Below are 21,590 nucleotides of genomic sequence, written 5' to 3' on the forward strand. Positions count from 1 at the left end.
TTATCTAATTTTATCTACATAAATACATAAATGAATAAAAATGATCATTACTGTGTGGTAGGATGTCAAGGAATTTTTGTTTCCTTCCTCATAGATTTTATTTCCTTCCTTATTATTATAACATGTAAAATTAATGAGAACAAAAGAAGGATAACATGGTGTTGAAATAGTTTCCACCCAGAAGAAAGATCCAAGTATTTAAATTTCCTCCCTAGTTAAATTAAAGTCATTTATCAAACAAATCAAAGTCATTTACCCACTGTGCCTGTAAGAACCTCCATGCCAGTGGCAGTTAAACACCTTTTCCCCTTCTCCTGACCCTGGTCTTTAGTTAGCATCCTTGGGTAGAAAAGCAATTGGTGAAAAGGTGATTCTTCTTTTGTAGACAAGAGAGGACGATGGAAACTTGCATGGTCAAGGCCTCAGAAACGGAATTGTGTGTTGTCGCCTTGAGCACGGCGTTTGCCCATCAGAATGCTGGGTGCTGGCCTGAGGACAGCTCCCGCATTCATCCCCCCGGGATGCGGGCTGTGAGAACAGGTTGCACCCCGATGAGGCGCGAGCCAGGAAGACCGCTGCCTCGTGTCTTTTCAGCACTGCCAACCTGGTCAAGGTGGAAGGAGATGTATGTGCTATGGGGAGTTAGTACTACTGCCCTCTTACCTTCGCTCTTACCTACAAATGTACTAAGTACCCTGCACGAGCAAGTGCGTGTTCACTGCTATTCAAGATGAGTATTGCAATTTCTGTGGCCCGGTGTAACACATGCTTGTCTCTTACTCAAAGTTTAAGGTCTTACTTAGTGACTTAGGCTGGTGGAGGCACAAAGCGCTCCCGTTTTCTCTTTATGGCTTCCCACGTTGCACTGGGGACAGAGTGGAAGATAGTATGAGAGACTGTGTGCAAGAGATGGAGTGTAGACTCTAGTGACTCCGCCCCTGATTTTACTCACTCAGTAACCATTTGCTGGAGTCTGGGCCGGATGCCAGGATTCAAGAAGAATCTGTAAGGTATGCCCCAGCTTCTCATCACATATGTTTTATTGAGTGAAAGAGTTAGGAACCCCGATAACTGTGACTTGTACTCAAGAAAGTCTTCATTGATTTTAGCTGTTCCTTGATGAATAGGAGTTTCCAAAAATCTTCAAGGGAAGACTGTCTAGGACTTATGTACTTACGTAGATACTTATTTACTTACTTACTTATTTACTTACTCATTCATTCATTCATTCATTCATTGGAAGAGCATGTCCTTGCCTGCCTTAGATGGCAGACAATTTCATCTCCTATCTGCCTTAGGAGCAAACTAGTAACTGACACTGTCTCTATTTCCAAAAATCCTCGAAACATATCCTGCACGAAACTCTGAGTATCTCTCAGGAATTCTTGTGACACTACCAAGTGCAATGACATCTCTCAATATCGAATATTGCGATCATGGCAAAGCAACAACAGAAATGTAATTTGGACAACGGGTAAGAAATGAACTTCAGTAGTTCAAGTTCTTGTCAGGCCATACATGCACAACTTTCAGCAAAGGGAGATAAATGAGAAACTGACAGAAAACCAGCCAATCTGTATTTTTTTAAGAAAAAATTGGGGCGCCTGGATGGCTCAGTCGGTTAAACATCCGACTTCAGCTTAGGTCATCATTTCACGGTTTGTGAGTTTGAGGCCCACGCATGTTCGGCTGTGTGCTGACAGCTCAGAGCCTGGAGCCTGCTTCAGATTCTGTGTCTCCCTCTCTCTCTCTGTCCCTCCCCTCCTAAAAATAAATAAACACTAAAAAATGCTCAAAAATTAAAAAACAAGGAAATAATACTATTAAAGAGCATGTGTTTTTACTGAAAACATAACTGACCTTTTCGTCAAGTTGACAGTGGTGAGGTGTACCAAAACAACTTTGTAAAGAATGATGAATACAGTTTAATGAATCAGAAGGAAGAGGAAATGATACACTTTATTCTGGGAATGATATCTTGGGCACTGAAATTGAAAAAAAAAAATAGGTGAAATGAATTACATAGGCATTTGATCATAGTGCTTATTAAGTTGCTTTTTCTGTATCTGACAAGCTATTCAGAAAAGTCTCCAATGGAGAAACTGTGAACGCCCAGTGCAATACGTTATGAAATATGATTCTTCACTCGGTACGCAGGTATAGTCTCACGTGAAATTCAGGCAAAAGTGAGGGATTCGATTGACAGTCCCATTTGTTACAATTTGATGATTGCGATTAAAGAGCCTTAAAATTTTTCTCTTTGACACTTCCTTGTTTCTTCACAAAAGCAGTCTATTTCAATTTCTTTAGTTTTCTTTCCTCTTAACTGTGGTGTTACCTATAAATATTGGGTTTCTCTTTTCCAGGAATAGGGAAACTACAGTTAACTATTTCTGGATAACCACTTGATCGTATGGAAAAAAAGCCCATAAATATACTATAAACTTCAAATTGTTCTGTACAGAGTTTAATGATTTGTATAATAAATTTGTAGATAATTGTGATTATGATTATGCCCAGGATAGTGCCTATAATTTAAAAATATGTCACCTGAAGTGAACTGTGGTACATTTTATCTCAGAGGTATTCATTCTATTTGTCTTTGAATTCTTTTATTACCTTGTACCATGTGGTAATAAAATAAACTGGCTTATTGGATAGTCCTTTAACTTTGGTCTTACATTACATTCCCTGCTAGATGTTTATTCCTTTGGGGGAGGGTTATCTCCATCATCATATCCAATACAGCAACCAACATGTTGCCTAGAACACAGATTTTTGGTTATTGTCTCTTGATTAAATGAACACATTCAAAATTTTGAACATTCTTACTGTTTCAAGATAAACACTTCCCAAATTGGGCCAACTATTTTCTGAGTAGCCCTAAGAATTCTTTGGAAGAGGATAGGGATCTGTGGGGGAATGAAGCTATAAAGGCACTATTTCTTCCCCCAAAACTTCAATCAGGATATCTTCATTGTGGCTTAAAAAATCTTTTTTATGATTATTTATTTTTTAGAGAGAGAGGTGCAGAGTGTGAGTGGGGGAGGAGCAGAGAGGCAGGAAGAGAGAGAGACTCTGAAGCAAGCTCCAGGCTCTGAGCTGTCAGCATAGAGCCCGACACGGGGCTCTAACCCATGAATCATGAGATCATAACCTAAGCCAAAGTCAGACGCTTAACCGACTGAGCCACCCAGGTGCCCCATCCATTGTAATGAATTTTATGGGGGAAGTCAGAAAATAACAACAAAAATAAACACCTAATATGTCAGATGTCTGTGGTGAAGGCCATCTTCCTGGCTGGTGGACAACTGCCTTCTCACTGTGTCCAAATGTGGCAGAGAAAAAGCATTTAACATAAGAGGGGCTCACCATCTAAACCTAGTCACCTTCCAAGGGGCCCTAACTCCAGTACAATCGCATTAACACTTAGCACTTTAGTGTATAAATTTTGGGAGGACACAGTTTGGGCCATAGCACATGACTCTAAATTTACACTGAAGCTGAGTGCATGCCCCTAATAGTGATTATCTACAACTTCTGTCTACATCTCTTCTTTTACTAATATTACCTTTGGATTAGTAAATTTCCTTTACTAAGATTTTATTTGAATCCTCAGTCTTTTCTATGAACTTTAACAGTCAAGTTGAATATAAATTATTTTCCAGTTATCCCTAAATTTTAACAGATGATCCTAAAAGAAACATCATTTAAATATTAGTTACTAAAGAAAGAGTACATCTACAATTTGATAAAATTTCCTTTCCTTTACATTGATAACTTATTGATAATGCTATTATACATGCTTTTGTTCCAATTACTCATACTGTCAATGAGTATATGAATTGGCTGGGTATTTTATTTGCTTGTAAATTATTATACATATCCAAAACGTCCATCATATTATAAGGACAAATGAGAATTGAAAATATTTACGAGTGAATCCCTTGCAAACAGCTCTTTTTTTTCCCTAAAAAGTGAGGCACTGAGAAGATAATAGTCAGGCAACTGATTTTAATTTGACCTTCTCTTACAACTGTAGCTGTGGTCTGCCTTTTTATTTAATAAAAAATGTAACTTTATATTTCATTCACATTAACGCATGGTTTTCTCTTTTTTTAAATTTATTTTTGCAATTTATTTTTGAGAGACAGAGAGAGATGGAGTGTGAGGGGGTTAGGGGCAGAGATGGAGGGAGACACAGAATCCGAAGCAGGCTCCAGGCTCTGAGCTGTCAGCACAGAGCCCGATGCGGGGCTTGAACCCAAGAACCGCGAGATCATGACCTGAGCCAAAGTTGTACGTTTAACTGATTGAGCCACCCAGGTGCCCCAATACATGGTTTTCTTTCATATAAATACCAGATATTAATCAGATTCCCTTCTCCCCACCACAAGTACTGCATGATTTTCCATGAGCACAAGATTTTATTTTTAGTCAGGTACTGGATTTATTAGCAAGTATTTTCTAAAGGTTCCTTTCTTTACCTATAGAAGAAATATATGAAATACAGATGAATAAAGTAATGATTCTCATATTCATTGTTTGCTCTTACATCATATAAGAGTTCAACCATACATCATTTTTATATTTATAAAACTTAATTAGAAAGAGAAACTGAGGAAAACTTTAAATTATATGTCTCTACCTCTATCTCTATCTATCTATTTGGTCTTAGAATATTATCGGGGCATTGGCTAACAGAAATAAAATCTTTTGCTCTGGCTCTGGCAGGTGCCCACCACCTAATGTGATTATCAACTTTAGAGCCGGATTGCACTACACTTATTCCCATGGAAGAAAGAAAACCTGCTACCAGACCCCCTACCCAGGAGCAAAGAAATGTGAATCATCATTTAAATTCATGCCTGCTGATTTTCATAGCATTTAGGGCTCCAGGGACACAGAGGATATAATTTTAATTTTGTTTACAGCTATCCACAGATATATTTCCTATTTATAGCTAACTCAGATTCAATTAGGTAGCCTATTATTTGATTAATTATATAGCTATCAAATCATTCAGGGTTCTCACTGTTTCAACAACAGTGGAAAAATATTCTTTCACCACTGTATATATGCAGCTATTTATGGTCTAAATTAATATTCTGCAATTGATATTGAAATTAAAATGTTTTCTATTAGATATGGTAACCTAAGAGCAAGAGAACATTCTGAAAGTAAAGTCAATGGGAAGGTGTGAATATAAAAAATATTTTTAAAAGGTAATCCTTTTAATTCTTAGAATATAATTTATGGATTAATGTTGAGAGAAATATTTTTTTGAATATTTTAACATGAATCCTCATATCTATGCAATTCGATTGCGGACTCCTATAAAAAAAAACTGGCAAAAAGCAATTAAAGACACACAGTATCTTTTTTTGGAAATTATACTGACAATACTTTTGAGTACTCACTATGCATGTGCCTACTTTTGAGTATTCACTGGTACAATTCCAGTTATTCATATTGCCAATGGATAACATGTGAGAGAGAATATTTTACAGAAGAGGGGGGCAGTGTTTCGTTAACTTGATTACATCCTAAAGGATATGATCAAGTAAACACAATATTGATACCCACAGGGAATATAACCTAAAATTAAAATAATTTGATATTGCAGTAAATGAATGCAGTTTTTAAAAGTCAGATAGGTTTTCTCAAGTGGGACAGATAGATAGCATGATTTTTCTTACAATTATGCATCCTAAATTACACCAGACTCTTCTCTTGGCTAGCTTGGGGCAAATAGGAAACCTCTATATTCAAAGGAAGCAATTACTAATTTCAGTTTATATGCCACTCATAAAATCATACTAAACAGTGTAATAGAACTAGATATAAATTCACTTAATACTTTTAAATTTCCATAAAGTGATAACAAAAGTGTTCTTGAAAGTTATTTTTGAGAATATTGACCAGAAAGGGGACAAATTTAACATATAAGAGAAAATATCTTGGCTAACGAATTGATCATCAGACTGTGTTGTTAACGAGTTTAACAAAAAAGTTCACAGGTTAATCAAACTATTTCACACTGACCATATTCTATGATCCAAATGTAAGACACTTAAAAACTCATAAGAGAGAGCCAGATAATGTCATATTTGTTAACTCAAATAGACCCTTGTATATAATTGCAGTTCAATGAAAAATTCCAATGGAAATCATGTTATAGTTAGAACAGAATGACAGTGCAAATGCCACATAAAAAGAAGGAAGAATCTATTGAATAAAGCAAAAAGTGAAATTGTATAGGAAATACACAAAGAGAGATAATTTTGAAGTAGAAATAAATGAAAGAGAAAAATGAAATAGTATAGTAAATTTAAAAAATGTGGCTCTCTAAAAACACAAATTAAATAGACATGCATGTAGCCAAATTGATTATTAAGAAAAAAGAAAAAGGACAGAACGATAGAGAGCAGGATGTAAAACAGTGGATAAAAAGAGGGTCATTAGTCTAGGTGTAGCAGAGATTAAAAACAAAAGGCATAAGAATACTTTATCAACCTACTTTTGAATAAATAGATAAAAGATACTTTTTTTTTTTTTACAAAAACATAATAGAATAAACATGACTCAGGAGGATTTTAAAAGAAAAAAATTAACATACATATTTCATCAACCGAATGAATGAATGATCCAATAGTTAGCTAGCTAGCTAGTCAACAAATGGTCTTCCAAAAGAAGAGGCACAGATAGTTTGACAGGAGAACATAAACCACATTTCATGCAAGAACTCTCAGATTTAACTGCTTGCAATTTTAGGATAGATCAGCTACAATCCCGACTCAGAGCTTCATGCTGGCCATTTCCTCTGAAACAACTTTTCTCTTCCTTCTCTACTATCTGTTCCAATGTCCCATTCTCAATGAAGACTAACAAGACCACCCATGTAGTGTTCTATTATTTCCCTCAATTTTTCCCAAACCCCCTCAGGCTACCAGAACCGAGAACAGGGTCTGGGACATAATAAGAAGCAAACACTATATTCTGAATATGAGCATACATACCCATGATTCTAAACCTAAAGTAGACAGTAAAACAAATTATAAGTCAATTTCACTTCAGTTCTTAAGTACAAAATGTCAAGTAAGGCATTAGAAACCCAGTGAAATACTGTGTGTGTGTGTGTGTGTGTGTGTGTGTGTGTGTGTAGAAAATCAGCACAAAGACATTAAAAATTTTTTTAATGTTTTATTTATTTTTGAGAGAGAGAGAGAAAGAGAGAGCGAGCATGAGCAAGCAGGAGAGGGGCAGAGAGACAGGGAGACACAGAATCTGAAGCAGGCTCCAGGCTCTGAACTGTCAGCACAGAGCCAAGTGCAGGGCTCCAACTCAAAAGCTGTGAGATCATGACCTGAGCCGAAGTCAGACGCTTAACTGACTGAGCCACCTAGGCGCCCCACAAACACATACTTTTTATCCTCAGAGTGAGTCGTGTGTTAATATTCCACAGTCTATTAATGCATTTCATCATCTTCACGGGAAGGGATTGAGCCCCTAAACTGTCTCAATAAATGAGGAAAATCTTTCAAACATTTATTATTCATTCACGATAAAAATTATTAACAAATTAGAAATAAATGGAGCTTTCATAATTGCCTGTAAAGTACATATTTATAAAACTGGGGTGCTTGGGTGACTCAGTTAGTTAAGTGTCTGACTCTTGATTTCAGTTCAGGTCATGATCCCAGGGTCATGGAATTGAGCCTCACATTGGGCTCTGCACTGAGCTTAGAGCCTGCTTAAGATTCTCTCTCTACCTCTACATTTCTCCCCTGCTCACACACTCTCTCTCTAATAAATAAAACAAATAACAAAAGTAAAGTATTTGTAAAACCTATAGTATATATGTCATCTTAAAAATTAAATCCTAGAGACACTTCCTTTAAAATAACAAGAAGGCAAAGATGACTAGCAGCATGGCTTTTCAACAAACAGTATAGTTTCAAGAGTGCAAATCATATAAAGAAGTAAAAGACATCTGCACCAAAAAGAAAATAGAAAATGACATTATTTGTAGACAATCAAGTTGTCTACATAGAGATTACAAGAGAAGCTACAAATGATTATGGTCGGACAGACATCAGCAAGTTGGATAAAAACGTCCTGTGAAATGCTCAAGGTGACATCGGCAGGATGGCACAGTAGGGGATACTGGCCTTCATTCCTCACACAAACAACTGTTAGATAGCTATCCATGAGCAAAAATAACTCTGGGGAGTTCAAGGGTCCAGTAAGAAGCCTCCAGCAACACAGTGCAGCAAAACCCAGAGCATAAACCCAAGGGAAGTGTGGGTGGGGAAACAGGTTTAGTTGAGACGTCAGTGGCAGAAAGAACAAAGATGAAGGGGGGGTTGTCAGTACCAGCTATATGGTGGGTACCATCTTGGTCCCAGTGGTCTACACTGACAGCCTTTGCTGCTGAGGACGTCAACAGCTGCACCAACGGGCAAGGTCTGACTCCTCATGCTGTTCTGAAGCATGAACTTAGTGGCCTGCTTGGCAGAGGACAACAACAGCTTTTGCCACTGAGGTAATCAATAGCCAACACTGTTGAAGATCCCTGGAAAAGGAGTCACTGCTGCCCTTCCCTCAGAAGGAGATGCTGTGGCACTGCCTGGAGATCAGGGCTGCCTGCCCCCACTGTCCTGTGCATGCTGCAGGCCACAGAGTTGTGTTTATTTCACATGGGCCTTCACTGCAGATCCCGACCCTGTGGCCCCTATGAACAAAGCATGTGCTCTGGACCTCAACTTTACAGCCAGTCTGTGGTGCAAGACAATTCAAGAAAATAAACCATGACCAAAGAACACCAAAAATTATTCTTGGAAGAATTTTCAAAAAAACTGATCTCAAAGAAATACAGCTGATATCAAGAGTCAGATGCTTAAGTGCCTGAGCCACCCAAGCACCCCAATGTAAAAACCTAAAAGATAGTACATACACAAAAAAATAAGGAGAAAGGAATCAAAGCATATCATTATGGAAAATCATCAAATAACACACAAAAAGATAGAAATAAAGAAACAAAGGAACTACAAAGCAGCTAAAAACAATGAACAATATGGCAATAATAAAATCCTTACCTATCAATAATTATGTTAAATGTAAATGGACTAAATTTTCCAATTGAAAGACATAGAGTGGCTGAATGGATTAAAACAAAACAAAACAAACAAAGAAAGAAGACCCAACTATATATGTCTACAGCAGACTTGCGTCAGCTTTATGGACACACATGGGCTAAAAGTGAAGAGACAGAAAAAGATGTACCATACACATGGAAACTAAAGAAAGCAGGGGTAAGCTACACTTATATCAGACTCAATAGGCTTTAAGTCAAAAAGGTAACAAGAAACAAAGGTCATTACATAATGATAAAGTGATCAATTCATCAAGAGAAGGTAACTATTATAAATACATATGTACTCAATATTGGAACACTGAAACATATTAAGCAAATACTAACAGATCTGAAGGTGGAGACAGACAACAATACATTAATAGCATGAGATTTCAGTTGAGATACTCTCAACAATGGATATATCATCCAGAGAGAAAATCAATATGAGTTATTGGGCTTGAATGACATTTTTGACTAAATGGATGTCACGGACATATACTGACCATTCCATCCACCTGCAGCAGAATACACATTCTTCTCAACTTCCACACTTATGGAATACTCTCCAGGACATATTGTATGTTAGGTCATAAAACAAGTCTCAGTAAATTTAAGAAGATTTGAACTCATAACTGTATCTTTTATGATTGTTGATAAAACTCAGCATCCATTGATGGTAAAAACTGAAACCCATTTGGTATGGAAGACATGTACCTTAACATAATAACAGCCATGCCTGACAAGCCTATAGCTAACATCATAATTGGCAGTGAATAAATTATAAAATTTTTCCTTCAAGATCAGGGCAAAAGAAAGATGTTCATTCTTGCTCCTAGTTTTTAACATAGCATTAAAAATCCTAACCAGAGCTATTAGTCTAGATAAAGGAATAAAAATTATTTAAATCATAAAGGAAAAAGCAAAACCTGTCTCTACTTACAGATGACATGATCTTATATGTAGAAAATCCTAGAGACTCCACCAAAAGACAGAACTAATAAATGAATTCAGTAAGTTGCAGAATACAAAATCAACATACAAAAATCAATTGCATCCCTATACTTTAACAACCAACTATCTGAAAGAGATTGAATAAAACAATCCTATTTACAATGGTATCAAAAAGAATAAGATATTTAGGTTAGGTTTAACCAAGGAGGTGACAGACATCTATACTGAGAACTATAAAACAACAGTGAAAGAAGTTGAAGAAGAAAGAAACAGATGGAAAGATATCCTGTGTTCTTGGATTGGAAAAAATAACATTGTTAAAATATTCATACTACCTGTAGCCATCTATATATTCACGCAATCCCTATCCAAATTTGAATGTCACTTTTCACAGAAATAGAAACAAATAATTTCTAAAATTCTTAGGGAACTACAAAAGACCCTAAAAAGCCAAAGCAATCTTGAGAACAAAGGAAACAGAGTCATTGCACTTCCTGATTCTAAACTATTATACAAAACTGTAGTAATGAGAACAGAATGGTGTTAGTACAAAACAGACGTTAGACTAACGGAACAGGAGAAAACCCCCCAATAAGCCCACATGTACACAGTCAATTAATCCTCAACAAGGGAACCCTGGAACATACACTGGGGAGAGGGCAGTCTCATCAATAAGTGGTGTTGGTAAAACCGGACAGCCACATGCAAAAGAATGAAACTAGGAGCACCTGGCATAGTCGGTTAAAAGTGTCCAACTTTGGCTCAGGTCATGATCTCGCAGTTCATGGGTTTGAGTCTTGCGATGGGCACTGTGCTGACGGCTTGGGGCCTGGAGCCGGCCTCAGATTCTGTGTCTCCCTGTCTCTCCTCCCTTCCCCCGCTCATGTTCTCTCTCTCTCTCTCTCTCAAAAATAAATAAACATTTAAAAAATTAAGAAAAGGGGCGCCTGGGTGGCTCAGTTGGTTAAGCGTCTGACTTCAGCTCAGGTCACGATCTCGCGGTCCGTGAGTTCGAGCCCCGAGTCGGGCTCTGGGCTGATGGCTCAGAGCCTGGAGCCTGTTTCCGATTCTGTGTCTCCCTCTCTCTCTGCCCCTCCCCCGTTCATGCTCTGTCTCTCTCTGTCCCAAAAATAAATAAACGTTAAAAAAAAATTTAAAAAAAATAATAAAAAAATAAAAAATTAAGAAAAAAAAAAGAATGAAACTGGACTATTTTCTTACATCCCTCACAAAATGAACTCAAATGCATTAAAACTTAAATGTCAGATGTGAAACTGTAAAACTCCTAGAGGAAAACATGGGAGGTAAACCCCTCACAAGGGTCTTCACGATGGATTTTGGATATGACAACAAAGGCAAAAATAGATTAGTGGGACTGTGTCAAACCAAAAGTCTGCACAACAAAGGAAAACATCAGCAAAATGAAAAGGCAACCAACCTGCTGAATGGGACAAAACAATTCCAAATCATATATCTGAGAAGAGATTAATACCTAAAATATACAATGAAATGTTATAACTCAACAGCAAAAAAAATTGATTAAAAAATGAACAAAAAGATATAGAAATGTCATCAGCTACATGAAAAGTTGCTCAGTATCATGAATCAGGGAAATGCCAATCAAAACCACAATGAGATATCATCTCACATATGTGAGGATGGCTATTATCTAAAAGACACGAGACAATAAATGTTTGTGAGTATACAGAGAAAAGGGCACCTTTGTGTGTGGTTGTAGGAAAGTAAACTGGTACAGATACTATGGATAACTGTATGGAATCCCTTAAAAATTAAAAATAGAATTACCTTATGTTCGGTAATCCCACTTCTGGGTATGTATCCAAAGGAAGTGAAATCAGGATCTCAAAGAGATCTCTGGACTTCCATATTCACAATAACCGAGATATAGAAATGGGTCTAAGTGCCTGTCATGTGTGTTGACAGAGGAGTAGAAAAAGAAAAGGTAAGACAGATGGAGTGTGCATATATACAATATACTTTTTCAGCTTTAAAAAATAAGGCAATGCTGCCATTTGTGAAATTTCACAGCTGAGATGTGAGGGCAGTTTGTTAAGTGAAGTAAGCCAGACAAAGAAAGAGAGAGACGCATGGGATCACTTACATGTGGACGCAAAAAATGAAACAAAACAAAACCTCCTAGAAACAGTTAATAGATAGTGAGGCCCAAGGCTGGGGAGGTGGAGGGCATAGGGGAGCGTCGTCCTACAGAACAAGCTCTCTGTTAGCATAAATACATTCTGAGGACCTAATGTATAGCATGGAGATTTTAGTTAATAATATTTTCCTGTATTCTTGAATTTGCTAAGAGAGTAGGTAGTAAGGATTCTTACCACTCTCTCAAAGGTAAGTGTGTGAGGCAATAGACGTGTTAATTAACTTGATTCTGGTAAACATTTCACTATATATTCACTAGTAATAATCAGTGGTAATGTCACTGGTAATAATATATACATATAATTATTATGTCCACTTGAAACGTACACATACATATACACAATTTTATTTGTCAATTATATCTCAATAAAACAAATTTTTAAAGATTAAAAACTAAGTGCACATACATGGTACTCAGTATGTGGCTGAAGTGTTTCATAAATGTTAACTCATTTAATGTTCCCTGAGACCCTATGGGGTAAATGGCACATTATTTCTTTCAGGAAACTGAAACACAGAGAGAAATTGAGTTGCATGAGGTTCAAGTTAGCAAGTGGCCCAAGTGGGATTCAGATACAACAGTCTTGGTCTAGCGTACAAACTCACATCCACGGTGATATGCTGTGTCTCTAGGTATCATGAATACGCTTCATGCAGTAAACAAGAGAATATAAGCACATGTAAATTAGTGCATGGATGGGGCATGTTCCCTCGTAAAGAATCATTTTCCCTCAATGTTAAAATGTGGTCATTGCAATACTAAATCTTAAGAATTTCTCAGGCTTATCCTAAAAATTAACATGGATTAAAAATCCAAGTGTTTGGAAGAAGAGTAACAGCCAGGGTGTCTCACATGCTGGATGTGACACAGCATTAAGAAAAGGCCAGTGAAAATTTTTGAAAGCTCCAAAACAGACAGAACCATGTAAGGAAACTCGTGTTATGATAGAAGTGGCATATAGATCAGAAAGGAAATGAGAAAATATAAAGTAGTTGAGACAACTGACTATGTGGAAAGAGTAAAGGCAGACAGACCATTACTTCACATGGCACACAAAAATAAATTCCCGATGGACTTAAAATAAAACCATAACCAGGGGCGCCTGGGTGGCTCAGTTGGTTAAGCGGCCGACTTGAGCTCAGGTCATGATCTCGCGGTCCGTGAGGGCTGTGAGTTCGAGCCCCGCGTCGGGCTTTGTGCTGACAGCTCAGAGCCTGGAGCCTGTTTCAGATTCTGTGTCTCCCTCTCTCTGACCCTCCCCTGTTCATGCTCTGTCTCTCTCTGTCTCAAAAATAAATAAATGTTAAATTTTTTTTTAAAAATAAAAAAAAAATAAAATAAAACCATAACCAAAAAGTAAAACTTTAAGGTGTGTATAAAATAATGTAGGGATCTATCTTTAGGATAGATGAATAAAGAACACTTGTTAAGACAGAAAAAAGTAAAAGCCTTAAGAACAAAACACCTGCTACTTTTGATGATGTCCAATTTAAAACTTCCTTACATGAAATAACGTCAAAGTGAAAAGGAAGCAGAGAGAGGTGGTAAGAGATGCTACCATATTTAACTAGCAAACGTTATTATTCACTTTTTTATTTAAAACATTTTTGAGTTTATTTCTTTATTTTTGAGAGAGACAGAGAGAGCATGAGTGGGGGAAGGGCAGAGAGAGAAAGAGAGGGATACAGAGAATCCCAAGCAGGCTTCTAGCTGCCAGCACAGCTGGTTGAACTCATGAAACCGTGAGATCATGACCGGAGCTGAAACCAAGAGTCAGACGCTTAACTGACTGAGCCACCCAGGTGCCCCGACTAGCAAAGATTTTGTGTCCAGATTGCAAAAGGGAGTTTATGAAAGTGTTCAACTGGCAGATTATCAGAGCAATACGAATTAAGATGCCAATACAATACAGTTTATTTCCATCAAGTCAGCAATAATTAAAAATCCTGAGTACCAGATGGTATAGTGTCAGTAAAAGACTAGACAGCAAACAGGACACTAACTGACGGCATGTAACACGTCTGAAGATGTACATGCTCTCGGACTAAGAAATTCCACAACTAAGTGTCTACCTTAGAAAAACTCTTGCACAACAGAATCTACAGAAGAATGTATATCGCAACATTTCTCGATGCAGTGGAAGATTAGAAAAGTTTTAAATGATCCCGAATAAAGGACAAAAGATTTCAAACTCTTCCTACAGTGGAAAACCATAAGCCGATAAGCTGCAAAAACATAAGGCTGAGTAAAGAGAACAAGTTTCAGGAGACGTGTTAACTATATCTTCTATACCAACTACCAAAATAAGTATCACTATATTTTTGTGGTTCTGTGGACAAACAGTAGAAGTATAAATTCTTCTCTCTCATCACTGAAAGTAAAAACAGGACTGGGTAGAGAGGGTGATGGCTCCATGTGTTGCTATGATTATTCTCTTAAAGTTAAAATTATGTGAGTCACAAGTTTAAGATCTGGTTGGCATTGAGCAGAGTTGTTTGTTTTTTTCTTCCTGCTGCGGAAAGCGTGGAAGCACAGAGGGGCCCTCCCTCCCCTCCCAGGTCTTCAGTGAGCACAACACAGAGAAATGCTTCCTGCCTCCTCTGTGACTGGATGCAGCAGGAGTAAAATGAGGCTTGTTTTCAGCCACTGACATTTACAAGCTTTCTTTGCACAGTAGAACCTCACGTATCCTGACTGATACTCTAATTCCCACCACACATCCCCAAATAGGTGGCATTGCCTGAGTGGTCATTCGGTCAGGGACAAAGGAACTGTTACTGAGGCTGGAAGTATGATGGCCCATGTCCTGCGGCAGCCAAATATTTGGTGAGACTTCCACCGGCAGGAATGGCAGGCAGTTAAAATTCCTAATAAACTCGACGTTCCAGGTAGGATTGTCACATCTAGCGAATAATCATGCAGCAGATGCAGTTAAATGTGAATTTCAGATAAACAGCAAATAGCGTTTAGTGGACGCCCCATGCAATCAATATTATACTGAATAATTGTGCATGCTTATACTAAAGGAAAAAAAATGTTGTTTATCTGAAATTCACATTTAAGTGGGAGTCCCATATTTCACCCAGCAACTTAAGGGGGAGATTTATAAAATCGAACCATAGCAGTATCTTTGGTAATGTTAAATTTATTCGACAAGATTCCACGATGGACTATACGTCAGAAAGGAAGAGGGCAAAACACTAGTCATTTGAAAAAAAACAAAAAACAAAAAACATGAGGCTTCTCTAATGAGATGGGAGACCACTGAAAAATTTTGAACTGAGGTGTGACATAGTTGATTTGGGTTTTGCAGGATCACACTGGTGCCTGTTTGAAAATAAAACGGAGGCAGTGTGGCAGACAGGGAGCCCAGAGACAAGGCTACTGAGATACTGTAGGTGAGATTATGGGTTTGGACGTGGGTAGGTCAGGTTTGGAGGTGGGGTTGTGCAGATTTCAGAAAAACAACTGTGCAGTGAGGGGAATATAGAGGAACCCAAGATAACACCAAAATTTATGGCTTGAAGAATTGGAAAGGCAGAATGTCTGTTATCTCAGACTGAGCAAACTGTAGACTCCTTGAATTTGAGATGCTCATTAGACATCTAGCTGGAAATATCAAATAGAGAGTTGGGTATATAAGTTTGGGGTTCAGGGGAGAGGTTCGAACTAAAGACAGAAACGTGAGTATTGTTAGCATATAGACGATAAGGTACTCAGATGGTAAAAAGGATAAAATGACTTAATGAAATAAAAACTACTACTAATAAAGAACTTGTTACGGATGAATCTTTGATTTGAATGTTTTATATATTACACCATTTTAGCTCTACAACAACCCTATAATATTGGTTCTATTATTATTACATTATATAAAATATCATATTAGAAATTGGGACTTAGCCTATATTCATCCCGAATCTCTAGTAATTGTGACCTGTCTGATCTGTGAAATAATTTTTAGTGATTTCTTAGTCAGTGAACCCTGCAGTGATCCCTCGTACTGCAAAATTCTCTCACATGTTGTAATTCTCTCATTATTCATGAACCTCTAATAACACCGTGTAGAAAATTTAGGCTTGAATAATCTATATTGTGGTGACTGTTTAAAGAGTCTCTTTAGGTATAGAAAGGGATAAATTAGCTCTTCCCCCCTCATACTTCACTGTCAACATGATGGTACATTAGCAGCCCAAGAGATTATGGTCCTTGGAGATTAGGGGCAGGGGGAAAGTAAAATGGAGTAATTTGACTTAAGTAAGACCTGTAATTGAGACATCATAATCCTGGGGATCTCTGAAGAGATGCTGGGTGACAGGGAATTGAGACACTTTGTCTCCTACAGCACTATATTTTGGGTGTGATTCCATATCTACATATGGCTGACGACACTGGTGACACCCTGACTTCATACATTTTAGAGTGAATGGAGGCGCTTGGGTGGCTTAGTGGGTTAAGCGACTGACTCTTGGTTTCGACTCAGATCATGATCTCATAGTTTTGGGTTCAGTCCCCATGTTAGGCTCTGTACTGAGTGTGGAGCCTGCTTAGGATTCTCTCTTTCCCTCTAAAATAAACAAATAAACTTTAAAAAAATAGAGTGAATTAACTTCCATCTATGTTCATTTTCTCATGTCATTGTATTTGCCCAGAATGTTCCAAGATCTCTTTCCTACTTTAAAAAATTTGCACTAAATTCTTAGTCTGAGACCTATTTCAACCTACCTCATCCATAGTTTCCTGCACTTGCTTGTTATATCTCTAGAATTATATCTTTATGTGTTATATACACAGTAGGACACAATTTAGACCTTGGTTGTAAACCTCCTGCTCAAATATATTCCTATTATTTCTCTGCTGAGTGTTAGAAGATGGCAAGATGAACAAAAATAAATTAATATTCATATGAATGTTTATATTCAAATATTAACTAAATGACAAATATAAGCATAAATAATAAATAAATGGATGTTAAAAATAGTTGGATGTGCTAAGCTGGGAAGATTTTTTTGTGGGCAAAATATTAGGATTTCAGCTTTAAATTCCGTAACATAGAAGCATATTCTGTTGGTAAAGTCATTCCTTACTTGCCTAACAAAATTAAGAAGTATATATCGATATGAAGATGACTCCAACTTCTAAATATGTTCTTAAAAAGATTTACTTCAAATTATCTGTCAAGTCCCCCAATAGAGCAAATATATAGCTTTATGGTATGTTAATAATTAAATACCTTTGGAAACTCACAGCTTCAAAAAAAAAAAAAAAAAAAGGACTCCATTTGTGGGAGGGCTCTAGAGAGGAGAAGGGTATTGATTGGTATCAGTTTTAGATAGCAAGAAAACTATTTTACTACTTTAAGTCAACGTTTTAGTAATTTGCTGCCCCAATATGGTAGAAGATATGGCACACTGTTAGCGTTGCGAGATATAATTTATTTCTTAAAGAAGGTGTGATACTGGCTGCCTTCTCAAATCTCACTCACTTTCCCATTACAGTTAGCAGTAGTTTCTTTTAATTATCACTGCCCTTCTTAGAGCAGTCTCAAATATATAAAAATTAATTACCTGGAACTCACATCTTTATAATTTTAACCTTTTTATGCATCACTTGTTTATAGTGACATTTATTTAAACACAGTTATCAGGTGACTGCATATGGTAGACATCTGATTTATCAAAGCGGGGTGGGGGAGAAAAAAGAAATGCAGGACATTAAGCTTTCTATGGTGCTTTGAGTCTTTTCTAGAAATTATTAGCTCATCAAACTTGTTTTGACATAGCTGGAAGACATATCCCATTAAAATGGTATTAATGTAAGATCACTGTTGTCATTAAGCCATCACCTCACCTATTTATGGTGAAAATGTGTTCAAAGTTCCCATTCCCCTACCTTTTAATTATGATAAGGAACTCTGCAGATTACAGAGAGCAATATTCAAAATAATAAAATCAAGGTCATCGAGAAGGTCACAGGATTAATATAACCCTCTACTTGATCTCCTTCTAAATACCTTTGCATTTTAGGAATGAATGAAGATCACCAATTCATGCGGTTACTATATGATGGTTAGAAATCAATTAGTCACATTTCTAGCTTTTCTTTACCTGTACAGCAGCTCAGTGGAATAAAAGACCTTTTCTAAACTGTGCCTCTAACCACAACTGGGCACCTCTATCCTTAGGGAGTTATACAGTCTGTACTCCACACACCCTTCTCTCCGTCATTCCTACTGCCTTCACCGACTTGTGATTTCTCACCCACCATCCCAACTCTTGACCCCCGATGTCTCAATCTTGTTTCTTTTATTACTAAATGTTGGAATGAGTGACCTATGATAATGGTTTCATCCACTCCACTTCTGGTGGTTTACGTCTCAACCTGCTGTCTTCGCGCAGAAATTTTTACTCTCAGTGGGCATATATTATCTTCACATGGATGGGTTCTTTCTTCCTACATTCCTTTTTAACTTCTCATCTGTTTGTACCCTATAAAGTACTCAGCCCTATTGATCATTCCCTGTCCGCCTCAAAGGATTGTCATCACCTGTTTTTGTAGACGCTCCTGCTGGAAGGGGATCTTTCATATTGACACCTTAAATCCAGTCCTTGTCCTGTGTCTCAGTTTTTGCTGGCCGATAGATGTAACAAAAATAAAAGTAATCATGGCAGGTGTTGTAATTATTTTGTTTATAAAAATACAAGGTTTTGCTTAACTGAATCGTAATACAACCCAAAAAGTTAAGTAAACTATTTAAAAATATTTTTAAATGCCTTTGCTTAAAACAAGGTTAGTTGCTTTCTAACCTTAAAAAAAATGTATGTTTATAAACCATGGGCTGCCTCATGCAAATTTTTACCTTGCCAATATGGCAAGCTTCCCAAAACATAATTATATGAAGGAACACAGCCTTGTTTTCAATAAGATAAAGTTTTGAACCTACCTACACAGATTGCTCTCAATTTGGAGAGCATGGGCTAAATTTCTTGTATTAGCAACAACTCTGTAACATTTTTAAACAAATTAGCTACAACATCTACTTTCATATTTTCCACAGTGGAAAAAAATACAGAAATAAAAATGCCAGAAAAACCCACAATTAAAGAACACCACCTCCAATCATGACTAAAAGTGTATGAAAGCATAATAGAAAATGTTTATAAATAAGGCAACAATTCTATTTGCTTCCGAAACTTAGTTCATGCTCTTCATTTTGGGCAAAACTTAATTAAATAAAAACATAAGTATTGATTATATTACCATCCTCCGTTCAACATCTGAAACACTATTTTAAAGTAAAATTATCTTGGGAATATTCTCTGAGAATGAACTCCATGTGGTCAATAACAACGTAAGTCATAACTGAATGTATTCAGTTTGCACAATGGAGCCGAATCCGCCTGTAGGAGAAGTTGACCTTTTGTTTTACAATTTATTTTATAATATTCCTCAGTGTAGCATTTTTAAATCCTATTTAGCTGTAACAGGTGTCAAGGTAACTGCATGCCAGGAAGGATAATTTTAGCACTATCATCTATAAAAAAGATTAATAAATCTAGAAGGAAGGTACTCTATAATTAAACTGTAACTCTTACCCATGCCAACACAGCATAACTATTATGTAATTGCAGATAACTATCAAGCCCTTAAGTTAAAGTAATATTGCAGGCGTTAAATAAAATATCTAGTAACTCATCAAAAATATTCTCTTGTCAAGGTAATAAAAGCAATAACATCTGCCTGTGTCCGTCAAAATAGACTTTCACTTACCTAAATGTGTTAAAACCAGAGTCTTCAATAACAGTTTAATTTCCGGAGCCAACGGTAACATTCGACTTGCTGGGCCAGCTCAGTGCTCTTTGATCTGCTACTGAAAACCTTTGTTAGAACTTCAGGATAACTCTTCTATCTGTTTCTTTTACCAATGATATAAATTATAACCAGTCATTGATTCCAAGGCCAGTGGTTCTCAGCATCACCGAGAAACCTGCAGATTCTCACGCTTCACCTCAATCCTACTGAATCAGAAACTCTAAGGGTAACGCCAACAATCACTGTTTCCTTAGGCTCTCCGAGTCATTCCAATGCATGTTAAATTTTAAAAATCACTGGAAAATTCAAGTAATGAAGCTTCTGGTGAAAATAAATACTTTACTAGGCGCGTCACGAGCTCTGCATTTTTTGGACACTACTAAAAATGAGGCTGGAAGTCTGAATTAACTCTTTACCAAAGACAGATTCAAATGATTACATTGTAGATGAAAGTATTGAAAGACTTGAGATATTTTAATAAGTTGTATCATGTTTAAGTTTATGATTTTATGGGTAACCAATGGTCAGTGGCGGGGGGGGGGGAGAAGAATGCAAATGAGGATTTTCATGTGAGGTTGTGAAGAAAAAGTCATGATCAATATATTGAAAGACAGATGAAAGGATAGATCCATTAGATAAAGTTAGAACAGGCAGACTTCCCAAAGGGAAAAATGCAGCAAAAGAAAGTGTAGTGTGTGGGGGTTGGGAGGGGGGTGTACAGCTGGCTCAGTCAGTGGAGCATGTGACTCTTGATCTCAGGGTCATGAGTTCGAGCCCCACATTGGGCATAGAGATTAGTAAAAATAAAACCAAATCTTAAAAAGAGAAAGTTTAGTCTTTCCCATTAAAACCTGTGTGAAGGGCTCCCAAAATATAGGGATGCTACGCATAGCCAGCAGAGGATGATGGAGTAGAAAACCTGGGGTAATGGTTATGCAGTATTTTGGAAGGTTGCAACTTTATTCCATCACTGTCTGAGGACATTTCAGTCAAGGTGGACTATTTGCAGTGTCCTGTTTGTTGAGGAGAATTGGGAGTATATCTAATTCCTGTTTCACCCTTATCTTTTTACTTTTATACCTCCTCTTATAATGCAATTAACCTGAACTTCTAGCCCTTCTTGTAATTCACCACACTTACATTGAAATTTTTAAAATTTTTTTTAAATTCATTTTTGAGAGACAGAGACAGACCATGAGCGGGGGAGGGGCAGAGAGAGAGCAGGAGACACAGAATCCGAAGCAGGCTCCAGGCTCTGAGCTGTCAGCACAGAGCCCGACATGGGGTTAGCACCCGTGAACTGTGAGATCACGACCTGAGCTGAAGTCAGCCACTTAATTGACTGAGCCACTCAGGTGCCCCAACCATACTTACTATTTAAATCAGGCAGTTTCCTGTAAGACTGTGTGGAAACTACAGGTATGGGCACTCATATGAAAATGAGCTGAGTATAGGTCAGAGGAGACTCAGAGGTCAAGTCTCATGAGAACGCTGAGATCTTAAGATTATTCTCAG

At 37.2% G+C, this 21,590-nt stretch overlaps 1 protein-coding gene across 18 annotated transcripts in view; it reads right to left on the reverse strand.

Moving 5' to 3' along the window:
* The window catches only part of PCDH15 (protocadherin related 15), a 1,681,879-nt gene that overhangs the window by 417,947 nt on the left and 1,242,342 nt on the right, over nucleotides 1-21,590 (reverse strand). Inside the window, exon 1 of one of the 18 annotated variants that reach the window (XM_053910277.1) lies at nucleotides 1,861-2,180. The exons of the other annotated variants lie outside the window; for them this stretch is intronic. The gene's annotated coding sequence lies outside the window, so the exon portion shown is untranslated. Of the gene's footprint in view, nucleotides 1-1,860; nucleotides 2,181-21,590 lie in introns of those variants that run through there. 18 annotated transcript variants of the gene reach the window in all.

Source organism: Panthera pardus, unplaced genomic scaffold (genome assembly GCF_024362965.1).
Source record: "Panthera pardus isolate Hobbes unplaced genomic scaffold, ASM2436296v1 HiC_scaffold_22, whole genome shotgun sequence".
Lineage (NCBI taxonomy): Eukaryota > Metazoa > Chordata > Mammalia > Carnivora > Felidae > Panthera > Panthera pardus.